Source organism: Notamacropus eugenii, chromosome 2 (assembly GCF_028372415.1).
Source record: "Notamacropus eugenii isolate mMacEug1 chromosome 2, mMacEug1.pri_v2, whole genome shotgun sequence".
Lineage (NCBI taxonomy): Eukaryota > Metazoa > Chordata > Mammalia > Diprotodontia > Macropodidae > Notamacropus > Notamacropus eugenii.
The window spans coordinates 46,498,684-46,514,554 of record NC_092873.1 but is presented as its reverse complement, the minus strand read 5'-3'; the positions used below and the strand labels follow the sequence as shown (position 1 = coordinate 46,514,554).

The 15,871-nt window shown below is 46.6% G+C and overlaps 1 protein-coding gene and 1 long non-coding RNA gene across 4 annotated transcripts in view; one reads left to right on the top strand and one right to left on the bottom strand.

Annotated features, from left to right (window-relative positions):
• AUTS2 (activator of transcription and developmental regulator AUTS2) overlaps positions 1–15,871 on the top strand; it is a 1,242,623-nt gene that overhangs the window by 8,373 nt on the left and 1,218,379 nt on the right. The window lies entirely within an intron of this gene.
• On the bottom strand, positions 5,477–15,320 carry LOC140525082 (uncharacterized). The gene is made up of 4 exons (XR_011973923.1): positions 14,992–15,320; positions 10,740–14,574; positions 9,202–9,297; positions 5,477–6,992 (listed from the first exon to the last, which is right to left on the bottom strand). It is a non-coding gene; the product is annotated as an uncharacterized lncRNA (long non-coding RNA).

The following is a 15,871-nucleotide window of genomic DNA, read 5'->3' as shown; positions in this document are numbered from 1 at the left end:
TTCTCTTCTCTTTCTCCTCCTCCTCTCCTTTTCCTCTTTTCCCTTCCTCCCTTCCCCTTTCTTCCATTTCCCCTTCCTCACCCTTCCTCCCTCATGTGGTCTGCCCAAGCAGGCACCATACTCCCAAACATAGAGGCTTATCTTTTGTCAATTCGCTGTCATTTAAGTTGGTACCAAGCTACCACGGAGACTCTAGACCTTTAGAAATAGCCTTGTAATGCCCTAAAATAGATACTATAGAAGGCAGGGGGAAAACCTCTTGCTTTAAATGGTGGAAAAAAAGGTGAATGGGGGGGGGGTTGGCTTTGTTGGACAGCTTCTGCCATCCCAGGGTGGGGTATTTGCCTTTACCACAGCTGGACTTTAAATGTGCACGTTCTGTATTTTTCCCCTCCTGGACTGGTGGCTCAGGCTGTACCTTGAGGTTTGTACATTTGGGAGATAGTGAAGAGAGGGGCCTTTAAAAGTGAAATACACATGTGGTTCTAGGACCCCTGCTGAGCAGTTGATAGGATTTCTGGTCAAAGGTAGAGGCATGGGGAATGCCAGGCTGAGAACTGGAATGAGTTTCCAAATGCCGGGATTATTTACATCTGGATTGTCACATGCCATCTGTTGACCGCACAGCACTGGAGCGGTTTGGGCAAATTATGCATATATTTTATTTGTCTGAATCTTATCACCAGTAGGAAAGCCACCTTTCTGGTAGGTCACCCTGTCTTTTATTGCAGTGGGCCTTGTAATGAGTTGTTTTGACAGGCTTTGTTGGATCATAGATTTAGAGCCAGAAGGGCCTGAATCCATCCTCTCATTTTGCAGAGGAGGAAATGGGGCACATTGAGAGAGATGAAGGGACATATCCAAGGTCACACAGAGCTAGTTAAATGAAAGAGTCAGGATTTGGACCAGACTTTTAGAATCAAGGATTTTCTCATTGTACCTTCAGCCTTTGGGGTGATGGACTGACCCCAGGTAGCCCAGGTCACATTATGACCAGAATAGAAGCATCTGCATCTCTAGAGGTGAAATAAAACTATTTCTCAGGGCCTCCCTCTGGGAAGAGCCCTCTGGGGCTCTTAAAATTCTCCAGATTTCCAAATTAGGAGCCAAGGGACTTCTCTATTTATTTCCATCACAGTTTGCTGCTTTGGGGGCCAACTCTTCACTGCTTTCCAACTCCTGGTACCATGATGGGAGCCTTGGCTTTGAAATGGGGACATGCGTTCAAATCCCAGCACACCGTTTACTATCTAGGTGACCATGAGCAGGATGACTTTTAATATTCCTGGGCCTAGGTAAAATGAGGGAGGGGGATGGGAACTAGAAGGTCAGTGAGCTTCCTTTTCTGGTTTGGAAGCAAAAGCCCATGGCTAGGGGCATGGGACCAATCAACTGCTTGCTCACCCAACAAGCCTCATTCATTTAACAAGCACTTGCCTTGGGCCTGAGATGTGCTAGGCACTTGGGGGGCGGGGGCGGGGCGCGGGAGGGAGAAGGGATGCAGATATGAGAATGGAAGGTTCCTGCCCCCCCATTGTGGGCTGAGGAAGCTTGAATCCTGAAACTCAAAACCATAACATCAGGGTGTCGGATTCAAATCTCCAGTGTTGAGCCACCGATGACGCCTGCTGTAAATGGCCATACCTTGTCTCATAGAATCCTAGGTCTAGAGCAGGAATCTGATCCGACCCTTTCGTTTCACAGAAGAGGAAATTAAGGCCAAGGCGGTTAGCTGACTTGTCACAAGTAGAGCCCAGGCCCTCCATCCCAGACCATCCCAGGCACCATCTCCCTTCTGAAAGTAAAAGCTCAAGTCGAGGGCTGACCAGAGAAATGCAGCAAAAGGAGACCTAATTCTCGTCTCTACACGGCAGAAATCCCTTCCACCCTCAATCTCTTAGTAAATATTTAGTTGGCAGAGAACATACTAAGATCTGGGTTTTCCTTTGCTCAGAAATCATCTTAGGAGTTAAAACAAAATGACTCTTTTCCCCAGGATGGCTGTGGAGGTGTGTATTTGACACCCTCTTAGACGGTTCGCCAGGTTTATTTATTTGTTTTTTCCTTCTCCCCATTTGTCTTTGGTGAGATTTGCTATTTGTTTTCTGAGATTCCTGGGCAGACTCTCAGCTTTGCTCAGGAGTGTGTAGCCACCTGGCCATTTCAGCCAGTTGTGGCAGCCCCTCTGACCTCACAGAGGCAACAGAGAGGTCAGCCGTGGGAGGCAGGAAGATCTGGGTTCATATCCTACCATTAGCACTCAGTGGCTATAAGACTGGGGAAGTCACCAACACCAGCTCTAGGGTTGGACTCGCTTGGTCCTTGTGAGAAGTCAGTATATATGCCACATGTTTACAGAGTACTTTATAAATGCCTAACTGTTATGGTGTGGTTGATAAGCCATTTCGTATGTGTGTGTTCATCTTTTGTGGCTGAAGAAGACCATGCCATCAGAGAGATGATGACATAACTTGCACTTGACTTTGTTTTGAGTGAGGGAGGGCTGTGCAGGTCACCAGCACAGCCATCCAGAGCCATCTGAATCCAGTGACCAGATGTTCATCAGGATGACTGGAGATGACCCAAGATGAGGCAGTTGGGGTTAAGTGACTTGCCCAAGGTCACACAGTTAGTGTCTGAGGTGAGATTTGAACTCAGGTCCTCCTGACTCCTGCACTGGTGCTCTATCCACTGCACCACCTAGCTGTCCCTAGCCCCAGGATGATATGGAGAGAAGGAGAGGGGCTGCAGTCCCCATGCTTGGCCCTGAGATAAAGTGGCCACAAGCCCAGTCAGAGTGATGAGCAGGCGGCTCCACTCAACACAAACCCTAATTAAAGGGAGGTTTATATCATTCTTCTCCCCCAGTACAATGCCGTCCTAGTTGGAATGGTTCCCTTTCATATACTTAAAATTAGAAAAAGAAAAAAGAATCATCTGGTATATCTCTCACCTGATGAAACCTGAGCCTAAAGGTCATCTAAGGAGGTCATAGGCTTAGAGCCAGGAGGTAGCTCAGAGGTCTTCTAGTCTAATCGTTTATTTTTATACAGAAGGAAACTGAGGTATAAGGGGACAAAGTGATTTCCCCAAGGTCACCCAAGAAATATGTGGCAGAATTGGGATTTTAACCCATTTCTTCTGACTGCATGAGCAGTTGGGCAGCACAGTGGTTAGAATGTGGGGCCTGGAGTCTGGAAGGACCTGAGTTCAGATATGACGTTGAACACTTACTAGCAGTATGACTCTGTTTGCCTCAGTTTCCTTATCTGTCAAATGAGCTGGAGAAGAAAATAGCAAATTACTCTAGGATCGTTGTCAAGAAAATCCCAAATGGGGTCACGGAGAGTCAGTCACTGCTGAAACCACTGAACAACAGCTGCTAACCCTAAACCCAGAGCTCTTTCTGATGTTTTCTGTCGCTTCCAGCTGGCTTATCTTACAGATGAGGAAAGTGAATGAATGAAAGTATTTATTAAGGGCTTACTCTCTGCCAAGCTTTAGGGATGTAGAGAGAAAAGATGGTGGTCCCTTCCTTCAAAGAACTTATCCTCTCACTGGCAGGGATGGCCTATAAAAGGGAAGTTGATGAGGCCTGGAGAACCTATGAGTGTGGTGGCGGGGTGGGTGGCAAGAGCCAGAGGCTCTGAGGATGGGTCATGGGTCAGAGAATGGTCCTTGGAGCCTGGGGATGGCAGAGGCAGAGGGTAGTGCTGGTGGTCTTTCTCACTGGAAGGAGGAGTGTTATTTACTCCCGTCTCTCCCAGGTGGTGTGAGCAGCCATGTCCTTCTACCTGAATGGTAGCTTTGGTGGGTGGCCCTGGGATTCAGGAAGGACCCCTTGTCTGTTAAACGGCTTACTCAGGGTGCACCCAGTAATTTAGCCGGTTTAGCTCTGATCCAGCAAACCAAAGAATTTTCCACGATCCTTACTTGAGGCCTTGGGATGGGTGAGTTGGATGCTCAAGTGTGGATCTGTGGGTGAAAATTGCCCCACGAACATCTACGTTATTCATGACTGTGAAACACCCCCCCCACTTTTTCCCCCAGTCATTTTTCTCTTACTACGCACAGTTACTCATTTGAACACAAAGTCGTGTTTTTAAGTGGGCCACTCTCTTTGTCATCCTGTGCAAATGTCTTGTGACTAATCTTTTACTTTAAAAAGAGAAGAATTTAATGAGTTATGAGACCAGAAATGATGTCAGGTTGATAAACTGGCTATATGCCATCCTAGAATGCCCAGGGAAGAGCTTACCACAGACTCACGAATGCCATTCACTTTCAAAAAAAATCTCCCAATTCAGTACAACAAACATTTTTATCCAGTGCCTGCTTTATCCTGGGCACTGGGCATGCATACAAACACAAAATGAAAAACGGCATTAATTAAACCAACAAAGGCCAGCAGTATCCAAAGAGCTGGAGTCAGACAGACCTGGATTCAGATTCCATCTGGCATTTTATAGAATCACAGTTTAAGAGCTGGGAGGGACCTCAAAAGCCATCTCAGAGGTGAAATCACTTATCCAAGGGGAACATGGGGTGTTAAGTGTGAGAGGCAGGGTTTGAATGCAGACCTCCTGATTCTCCAGGCGGTAAGTTTTCCATTATAAGACTTCAGAGAACTCATTAGCTGTGGACACACCTGTGGGCCTCAGTTTCCCCCTCTGTAAAGTGAAGGGGTTGGATGGGACCTCTGAGATCTCCCCCCGTTTGAAATCTATGACCCCCTGAATTAGGATCCTATAATTCTGTGATCTAGCCTTTGAAGAGCTTTCCCATGGGTTATTTCCCCTGGTCTAAGTCATGGGTGCCCCAACCTTTGAAATATGTGGATGGTAGAGTTGGACTGAGCAGCGGTGCTTCCCCCACACTCTACCTCGGAAGCTGGGTTCCAAGCTTTAAATCCACATGACATGTTGGCAGAGGCATCTTGCCTGCTTTTTGCTGAACCAGAAAATTTATAACAACTGTTTGTCATGTGTGTGTATTTATAGCCATTCACATAATGAAAAGAAGTTTTCATGAGATTGTAATAACACATCAAGATGGATATAATTAGAACAGAAGCAGATTGACACCCTGAATTCAAAGCAAACAGCCAACCCAGTCTACCTGGGCATTGTGGCTCAGGTATTTGCCGGAGGGGCAGCCTGCCAAATATGCAAATAAAGAGACTTTGATGATTCTCTGTGGGTGTGGGGCTGCTAGAGAAACTGGCTATTTTATTCTTTCATTTTTTTTTCCTTTCTGTTAGTCTGGAATTGTTGAGGTTTGGGGTGGCCATGGAACTGATGGACCCGTAGCCCAGACAGCTGCAGGACCAGGAAACGGGAACTCATAAAGAAGTGAAATGAGTAATATCCCATCCATTAAGGAATGCAAGGGACCGGCTGAGGGGGTGAATATTCTCCTTCGGAGGTTATTGGCCTCGTGCCCTGAGATAATCCAGATGGAATTTGTATTAAGAGAGAGAGGCTGCCTTTCCAAATTTTGAATGTGGGTGGGGCTGATTTTACCAAGTAGATGTAGCCTTGAAAGATCTGGGTAGGTCTGACTTGGAGTCAATAAAGAGCCAGCCTTGAAGGCAAAAAGCCCTGGGTTCAAGTTCCGTCACATGCTGACATGTGATACTGGACAAGTGTCTCACACACACACGCACACACATCCTCTTTCCTCATTTAGCTCTTGATATATCTTGGATTTACTTGTCTTGGAATTCTTTATATAATTAAGTTATATTTCTTTTTATATATGAGCGTCCTGGTCTACTATGTCCAAAGGAAGTGCTTCCGCATTGTGACTTTCCCCATTGTGGTTTCCATATATCTTCCACATTGCAACTTTCTCTATCAAAGTTTCCATATATCGTGGGTTGGCATAAGAAATTAAATGGGAATTTGTGGGGAGTTTTGTGGAAGCTACAGACAACACATGAAAACCAGCAGATAACACAGAAAAAGTTTAGAAATTCAGAAACTTATAAAGTATATGTACAGTATTACATAATGTCAACATATTTTATCTTTTAATACCATAATAATTCAGACTTCTTCTCTGGTACAAAAAGAGGGCCAAAAGATTTTACATGGAATTTCCAGATCATCCTGTGATGTAGAAGGGACAACTGCTGGTTGATGAGGAGGTGGAGAGAGTGTTGAACCTTCTGTTAGTACATTAAAATTCTGCCTCTGACTTGCTGAACCAGGGAGGATTTGAATCCAAGATTTCTGACTCCAGGGAAAGTGTTCTTACTTTAACTTAGGACCGTCTCTGTCAGATGTGAAGATGGGACAAGATATTATCTATGACCTTCTCTCCCAGTCCTGAAATCCTGTGTTTTTTTTCCCCCAATGCCATATGTGATATACAGTACCAGTCTTCTCCCATGAATTGTCAACGATCTGAGGAAGTGGATTATCTCCCCCAGATGGGAAACCTTGTTTTGTGTTTTCCTGCAGCAGGGATGTCTGGTAGCTATTAATTCTGAGTTGGTTTCCCTATCTGTGTTCCAGAGGAGAGCGCAGGCTTGTCCTATTGACTTCAAAGAGGGAATTGTTCAAAGATGCTCAGATCATCAGCCTTCATTTTTTAAAATAGGGTAGTCACGATTTTAAAAGTGTGTGGAGATGGCTAATATGAGGGAGCTAGCTCTAAATACAGTGTTGTTAGGAGGCTGCTGGGTGCGGCACGGCTTGGTTAAGTGGGGGGAGGCGAAGGGGGCTGGGAGAGGAGCGGCCTTCATCAGTAGACTGGGATGCTTGGGCTCATTGATGGCAAAGGTGGAGCCGGGCCCTGGCTGATGGAGGAGAGGCCCAGCCTCTGCAGGGAGTCCAGAACCTTGGCTTTGCTGCTTTTCTCCTGCAGATTTCTGACCCTCAGGCCCCACTGTCTTCCTGGAAGTCACTTTGGATGAAGGAGATCTGGCTGGGGGGCTGCAGAATGAAGTGTCCATCATCCTTTGGGGACAGCCAGGCAGAGAGGCAGCCCTAGGGGATAGAGAGAGGGTTGGCCTTCTCCTCAGCAATCAGTCCGTCAACAGGCATTGATTAAGGGCCTTCTGTGTGCAGAGATGGAAATGAAACAGTCTGCCTTCCAGGAGCCAGATGTGTTTTGAGGGCAAGTAACATATGTAAGTAAATACAAACTGTATACGAGGGTAATACAAAATAATAATGAATACAGCATGAAACGCTGCTTCAGGTATTTCCTAGGGTTGGAAGGTGCTTCTAGCAAATGTATGTTTTTGCTCCAGATGAAGGGGGCCAGGAATGACAGCCTCAGCATGTTTATCCCAATTCCGTCCTTGTCAGGAGCTAGCTCTCTCTCTGTCTCTGTCTCTGTCTCTGTCCTTAGTGCGGTGATCTACTTTTAATCATTCATGAACATAAACTTAAAAGGAAACTAGTAAAAACTTCCTTTTATCTTCATTTATTTCAACACAGAATTAATTTTTAACTGCCCTGATCACCTCCATTTCCAGGCTCACCCGTGATAATAAATTAAATTTATCGACCATGTAAATGGCGGGCCACGGGTGAGACCAGGGCCTCCTTTTAAATCAGAGGTGCCCTCTGCTCTTAGAAAAAAAAAACTTTTTTATTTTTCCTGGACCCAAAGCCTCTGAAAGGCTTCTCTCTGGCCTCCTGGGAGTGTTGGTGGTGACTTATCTCTATCTCTGAAGTCCTGTGGCAGCTCCAGTGTTAGTTGAGAGTGTTTCTGGGGGTGCCCTTGGCACTTTCAAAAAAATCCACCCCAAAGTATCCCCTTTGATTCCAAAGCCTTCTTCTTTTTTATTTTGATTTAAAATTTTTTTGGTGTTTTCTGATTTTGTATCTCTCTCTCTTCTTCCCCTACCCAGATAACCATTCTCAATGCCCCCCCGCCCCCAAAAAAACCAGTTCTCTGGGATCCTGGGCAAGTCATTAAAAACTGTGCCCAGTTTCCTCATCTGTAAAAGGAGGGAGTTGGAATCCATAAACCCCCTCTAGTCCCTTCTAGTTCTGGAACATACATCTCTGATAGTATATACAGCACTCCATACCCAGAGTCCCCCACCTCCACAGTGAGGGAGGGGAGGTGGATTTTTCCCAGGGGCCTCTTAAATTTCTCCTTTGCTAGTTTTGCTCTTTGGGTAGCTCCAATTCCTGAGCTTTTTCCCTGAGAGTTTTAAAGTGGACGTTGGCTGGATTACGGAAAATGGTTCTATGTTCACTCGTGACCTTACTTAAAAAGTAGTGTGGGGTAGGGAGACCCAAGAATTGTCTTACTTAGTGACAGCCTTGTAATCATTGATGAAATGGCTGATTCTGTTTTGTTTGGCCTTTTTTTCATCTTTCTTTGTATACACGCGCGTGCGCACACCCATACACACCTTTTTTATGGCTAGGGTATCTTTCTTTCCTTAGAAATCAGAAGTTCCAACTTTTCTGTGTTATAGACCCCTTGGGCAGTCTTGGGGAAAGCCTGTGGACCCCTTCCCAGGACTACATGTGCTTGCAAAGGAAATACTTAGATTTCAGTTAGACAGTGAAACTAACGATGGAATTTTTTTCCTATCCAAGTTTATGAACCCCACTCATAGAGCCCTGTTTAGAGAGTCTGTCTCATGTCTAGACTCTCCTCTCCTCCCCTCCCCTCCCCTCCCCTCCCCTCCTCTCCTCTCCTCTCCTTTCCTCTTCAACTTCTCTCTTCACCTTCCTCTTCCTCTGCCCTCTATTCCTAGTGAAAGACTTTACTGAATAATTCCTCTGTCCCTCCCCTCCCCCCATATAAAAACAGTGTCTGATACTTTAATATGCTTGGGAACAAATATTCCAGCATTCCCTCCCAGGGTTTCAATTCCATTACACACTGATGAACACTCCCAGCTTGCTTCCTCAATTCTCTGCCTAGAGAAATTTGTAACACTCACCGCTATGGACCATATAATAAGGACTTCTGTTCCTATGGCCTACTGTGGGATTTTCTCCCTGCATCTTGCCAGGTACTGTCATTGCCATCATCCTCATTTTGTAAGGGAGGGAAGTTAGGATCCTGCATCTGACCCCCTTCTCAAGTCCTGCCTCCCTGGACGGCCACAGGGGAGGCCCCCGTTCAATGGTCCTGCCCAGCCATCGACTCTGTCTTGCGTTCTCTTCTCCCGGTTACATGGCAGCCTGACGTGTCTAGCACCCCGCTAGCAAAGGCAGCACGTACCTGTGGTACCTGTGATGTTGATGATTCACCAAGCAAGGTGCCTGAGTCTGACTCCTGAAGGTGTGTGCTCTGACTTAACTCAGTGTTGCCCTTTCCCTGGCAGATGAAAATTGTTTTCACTTAGTTGTTTGTCCACAGATCTGCATCTATTCTCCATCTTCCCCGGTTTGTTCTAACTGAGGCCTTATTTTATTTTCATCAAGCCCACCTGAGATTGGGGACGGAGATAGATAGATGTTTGCCGAGGCCGATTGGAAAATTGCATTGTTGAAATGCAGCCCATATGGGCCATTGTAAAATGGTTACTGTGGTCTACAATTGCCTTCCCCATGATGCGCTTTGTCATCGCAGAGATCCCATCATCCTGGAGATGCCCCTGCAGCCTGCCGACAGCAGCGGCGGTATGGGAAACATATGGACGTGGGGAGGCATTAAACTGTCTTTAGTTCAAGGATTAGATGATGGTGTTAGCGTATGGGTCACTACATTTTCAATAGGCGGCTCTTGGGTAGTCCACACTTGGCTGGATTGGGTAATGGTATGGATTAGCCAGGGCTCTGATTGATTTACTGACCAGGCTGGGTGCTGAGGTCGCTGGGGCTGGAGGAGGTGGTGCCGCTGTCTGTAAGGCCCTGTCCCAGTGTTGTGGTGAGGACTAGCCTCTGGGGTGGATACCTCTCAACCTGCCCCAGTGGGGGACAGAGTTCTTTGCAGGGCCCCAGCTCGAGATCTACCAGGCAGCATGGTGGCCTGATTGTGCTGTTAGTAGGAAATGTGTGTTTGGTTTTTTCCAGCCAGCAATAATTTTGTGTGGCTGTCTGGTGAGAGCCCAAGGTGAGGGGATGCAGGGGTGCTAGGCATGGTATAATAAGGATCATTTAAAGTGAGGGTTCTCAACCTTTTTTTTTTTCCTTTTGTATCATGGATCTTTCTTTATATCCCTGCTTATTGACTGTACTGGATCTCTCAGAATGATGCTTTTGAATGCATAAAGTAAAATACGTGGGCTTAGAAAGGAAACCAGTTATACTGAAATACAGTTATCAAACCATTTTTTAAAAATTTGTGGTAGGGAGAGAGCTGGCCTTGGTGGGAGGAAAGCCTGTGTTCAGATTTTACCCTGGATATATCCAGGCTATTTGGGCAACTCATTTAACCCCTTAGGGCCTCAGTTTCTCCTTCATAAAATGAGGAAGTTGGAATAATGACCTCTTAGAGTCCTCCTGGCTCTAAATCTGTCATCTCCATAATCCCAGAAGTTAGGAGACTTGGGTTTTTCAGGCAGAGTTCTGCTGATTAAACCACCATGTGGGTCAAAACACTTGGGCAAGTTATTTCATTTTAGGAATCTTGGTTTCTTTACTTGTAAAGTGAGTTTTTGTGTCTTTCTGGTACACATTAGGCATTTAATAAATGCTTATTGATAATAAAATTAGTTGGAGGTCCCTGCCAGCCCTATCCTTTTTCTCTCTTCTCTTTAGGGGGCTAAGGATTCTGTGTATTCAGGACTGCCCCCAGTGCCTGAGCTACATACTCACCATCCCAAAGGTATGTGAGCTGCAGAGAGCCTGGGGTTGACCCCAGCACCTTTTTTTCCAGTGTAGCGTGGTTAGGGGAAAGCAGCCAGGCAGTCTGAGTCTGTAGTCTGTACCTCTTTGCTGCCTCTGTCAGGAGAGAGAGAGAGAGAGACAGACAGAGACAGACAGACAGAGACGGAGACAGAGACACAGAAAGAGACAGAGACAGAGAGAGACAGAGACACAGAGAAATTCAGACAGACATTAAGAGAGAGGGAGGGAGGGAGGAGAGGAGAAGAGAGGAGAGGAGATTCCACAGTAGCAGCAGCTAGCTCTGTGACCTTGGCTTCACTTGTCTGAGTCTCAGTGTCGGCATCTGTAAAATGGGCTTGAATAATACTTTAACAGCTTCACCAGAAGTTGTGCGTAAGTCTTTCTTATGCCAAGGGAATTGAAGTGGTTGTCATTATTATCACTGATTTGAATGGATGCTGTGGGTTTTCTCTGCTGTGCCCAAAAGGAACATTTAGTGTGGGAACTTCAGTCTTCAGCCCAGGAGGAGACTGCCAAGTCAGCAGACATAATTGGATTTGTTTTGGATTTTTTTTCCCTACTGGAGCATAACTGACACCTTTGTCTCAGAACTTGCACACCCATATTCATGGAAGGATCCTGTATTGGACAAGCTTCTTTAGCCATAGGCATGGGGCAGTGCCTGGTATCTAGTAAGTGCTTAATAAATGCGTGGTGTTGTAGGTGCTCACTAAACATTGGTTGTCCCGGTGTCCCTTTTTTGTTAGCCTCTTCTGAATGGGCTATGAGTGTCATGCAGACACAAAGGACCTGGGTCCTTTTGCTGAGCTCTGCTCTACTTGAATACCTTGATTTTCAGAGCCACCCTGGGTGTCCTGTGTCTGTGTGGACCTGTCCAGTCTGATGAAAGCGCCTGTTTTCTCTGACATCAGCTTTCCCTCTCTGCCCCTGTCCTAGAGTCAGAATAGAATTGGCAGGCCAGGTGACTTCAGCAGAGGTTTCTTAAGTGTCTATTAAGTGAAGAATGAGAGCCAATGTGGTACAGGTCAACCTTGGAGTCAGGAAAGACCCACCTGTCCAAAAAGAAGGGGAAAATTCCAAGTCTGAATCCATCTCTCAAGGGACTTTTCTGCACTGAAAAGGAGGATGGAGTAGATGACTGGTAATAGTATTGCAAGGGGCATCTGTGTCATAGTGCACAGAGTCCCAGACCTGGAATCAGGAAGACCTGAGTTCAAATTTGGCCTCAGACGCTTCCTAGTAGTGTGATCCTGGGCAAGTCATTTTACCCTGTTTGCCTCAGTTTGCTCATCTGTCAAATGCACTGGAGAAGGAAATGACAAACCACTGCAGTATTTTTGCCAGGAAAAACCTAGATGGAGTCACGTAGAGTCATTCATGACTAAAATGACCAAACAGGAGCATCCTGTGATTGATTGGAAGAGGGCTTGGTGTGTGTAGGTTATAAGAGGAGGTGGGGGTAGGTACGGAGGAATTTTGTTTAAAAAATACCCAGCATTTTATTGTTACAGTATCATAGCTGGAAGAGACCTGAGAGACTTTCTACTTTAATTTTACAAATGAAGACACTGAGATACTCTGGGTAGTTTAACATTGATTGATCTAGAACATAAAGGGAGCTCAGAGACCAGTTAGTCCCATCTCCTCATTTTACAGAGGAAGAAACTGAGGCCCGGAGGAGTGTTAAGTGGAGGTCACAAGCAGAGCTAGGAAATGAGTCACTTCTCCCTGTTGCCTCAGTTTCCCCTTCTGTAAAAAGGGGGAGATACAAAGTACAGAATGTGCTCTGCAAAAAGGGAATATAACTTCTCTAAGTGAGTAATTTTCCTCATCGTCTTTTAAGTTCCGACAGTGTATTTAGTGGGGAATCCCATTTTCGTCCTTACAGGAATTGACCTGGTCTAGATTGGACCCCATCTGGACTCCTTTAAGGTGGGGCCTGGCTTGAGACCCCTTTCTTCTCTGGCTGGGATACATCTTGGTCAGCCTCTTGCCTCTCCCATGGATCCTTTCCCAGAGGTGCTTCTGTATTGGGCACCTCCAGATAATCCCGCTGGGCTGCAGTTAGGGCGTCATTATCCACCCCACCCCTCCATCCATCCCTTTTGGCTGTCCATCTCTGGACCATTTTACTGTTTGCAGCGAGTCCTTCAGCTAGACGCAGAAAGGAGATGATGCTGGAGGGAGTAATTTGTCAGCCGCTGTTGTTGGTGAAGCTGTCTGGCAGACAGTAGACAGGGTTTTAGCCTAATTTAGTTGGGAAATTTGGGGTTGTGTGGATTTCCATTATCCTGGCTCTCAGTCCTTGTGGGTTGATGGGTATACTTCACTCACATGGTTTTAAGAGTTGTTTTTGTAGACAAGCTGGACCGTTGGAGTGGGGGCTGAGATTCAGCTTTAGATTTTTTTTTTCTGGGGGCCTCAGAGGTTCTTGCCATGGGACTTGAGTGATGAGCCGGAGATGAGAGTGCCCTTGGGCACCGGGGTTTAGGCAAGAGGCAATTCAGCAATTCAAAGCCTGTTCCTATCCCAGCCCAGCGGGATCTCCCAGGCAGCCAGTAGAAGGGATGAAAAGGCCATCCCTAAAGGCTCTCCAGCAAGCGAGATCATCTTAGCGATATTGGAAGGATTTAATAAGAACGGAGTGTGGCGACAATAAATGGGATTGGCGGTTCCCTCGGTTAATGCCGTCGAAACCCCCAGATGGAAGCAGCCTGAATGAATTCACAAGGCTCAGGCAGTGACACCATTCAGAGCTGGCAGGAGCTTGCTTACAGAGAAGCGCAGAGATCGGGGTTGGGGTAAAACTGGAGTTTGTGCAAAAGCCTTCTGGCTCTGAGAGAAATCTTGGGGTGATTAAAGCAGCCGGGAAGGAAGGGATCGAATTGCTTTTCTGAAGCTGTGTGGCTAGCTCAGACGCAGCAGAAGAAAGCATGTCTCTGTGGGTGCATTTTATGGGTATGAACTCTTTGAAAGAAAGAGAAATCACTGAGTGGATAAATGAACAAGCTGGGTTTGAGCCTCTGGACTGCCCAGGTAGAATTCTGACTTCAGGGCATTGGGGGAGGGGACAGGAAGGGAAAGAGAGCAGGAAACATGGAAGGGAGGAGCATCTTTCATTTTCTAGGCTATCTAAGGAGGCTTTGGATGCCTGGGGGTCCTTAGGGAAGGCTCAGGAGGGATGGAGCCAGAACTCATGTGCCCAGCCAGACAGTCAGGATTGGGAAGGAGGAGCCCTTCTTGGGAAGGTTCATAGCATCATAGATGCAGACCTAAGAGGGACTTTGGAGTCCGTGGAATCCAGCCCCCTAGTTTTACAGAAGATTGAATGAAAAGAACTTATTTAAGGTTTATTATGTGCCAGGATCTGGGGATGCCCCAAAGAAAGAAAATAGAGACAGACTCTGTCTCTCAAGTAGAGACAGAGATTACGTTTGGTAGCAGGGAGAGGGGAATGAGGACCAGGAAAGGGAGTTTTGTCCTGCAGAGGCAGAAAGGGTTGGGATAGTGAGGGTAAGGAGATGAAGAAAATGCCTACTGAGTGGAAGAAGCAGAGGCAAGGGAAGGCTCGGTGATGCGCCTAGCTCTCACTGGTAGGAAGCATTAGGTGTAGGATTTGAATCCAGCTGAATCCAGGAAGAAGCTGAGAATGTAGCCACACTCACCCCAATAAACATGACCCAATTTCTCTCCATTGGCTGATGATATTCCCCACTGCTCGCTGGTTTTGTCTTCCCAGACAGGCTGGAAGGTTGCTGGAGTCCGGGAACTTCGTTCTGTTCAGTTCAGAGGATGTGTCGAGCTGGAATTACAACCCAGGGCTCCTGTCAACTTTCAGAATCACCACTTTGTCTTACAAGAAAGGGGAATGGATTTAAAATTTTTTTTAAAAATTGAACTTTGTATTACAGATTTAGAAATGGAAGCAGGACCTTAGTCATTCTCTGTGTTTGTAAATTGGTATCACTTGTTTCAGTATGGGTGAAGGTCCCTTTATTGGGGGAGGAAAGGCTAAAATGGCCTAGAGAAAGAAAGAGATTTGCCCAAGGCCTAACATCTGTGTGGGGAAAGGGTGAGGGTGTGTGTGTGTGTGTATATGTGTGTGTGTGTGTGTGTGTGTGTGTGTGTGTGTGTGTGGTTGGTTTTAATTTGCAGGCTAGACTGCTGGTGTGGCTGCTGGTGGTGGATGGGGAGACTTTCCTTTAGCTCAACTACTTACTGCCTCGGTTTCCCCTTCTGTAAAATGAGGGGTTGGATTGGACATCCAGCAACGTTCCTTCTGGCTCCAGGTCTCTGATCTTTTGTACTTATGCTGGTTAGCAGGAAATAAAAAAAACAAACAAATGAGAAACTTCCCTCCTCTTAGCACATTTTGATGAAAGTGCTGAGAAAAAAACTTGGTTCTTGATGGAGGAAGGCAGGGGAAGAGAGAGAGGGGGGGGAGGGGGAGAGGGAGAAGGGGGGGGGAGAGGGAGAGAGAGAGAGAAAGAGAGAGAGAGAGAGAGAGAGAGAGAGAGCGAGCGCGCTCCCCTTCTCTTCCCTCCCAGGGCTCCAGCACCTTCTTTGACACTGCTTTGGTGTGGTTGAGGGGTTGGGTTTCAGTCCTGTGATTTCCTCCTCCTGTAACCTTTTTCCTTGGCTAATGCTTTGTTTAAAAACAAACCCCCTGGTATTCTCAAACAAATGATCTCCTGGCTCCCCTGACTCTGTTCTCAGATAAAATCTCTGGGAGGAGCTACCTTAGAATTGAGGTTGCTTTTTCTTGCCGGCTTGGGCCCAGCAGGAAGGGAAGGAAGGATCCCTAAATTCTGGGGCTGGGGAATCAACATTTGGAAAGGGGAGACACGTGGATTGTAAGTCTGGCCTCTGAAATCCTAGCCCAGCTCTGTGGTGTGGTGCAAAGGCCCCTGGGCTGGGCTGCCTGAGGAGGATATAAAGACAGGCAAGGCTTGGCCTGGCCCTCCATGGGATTACAGATCTTGGCTGGATCAATCAGTCCATCCAGAAAGGTTTCTTAAGTGCCTCAAGGCCAGCTAGTTCAGTTCCCTTGTTTTCAGGTGAGGGAACTGAGGCCTAGAGAGTTTAAGTGACCTGACTGC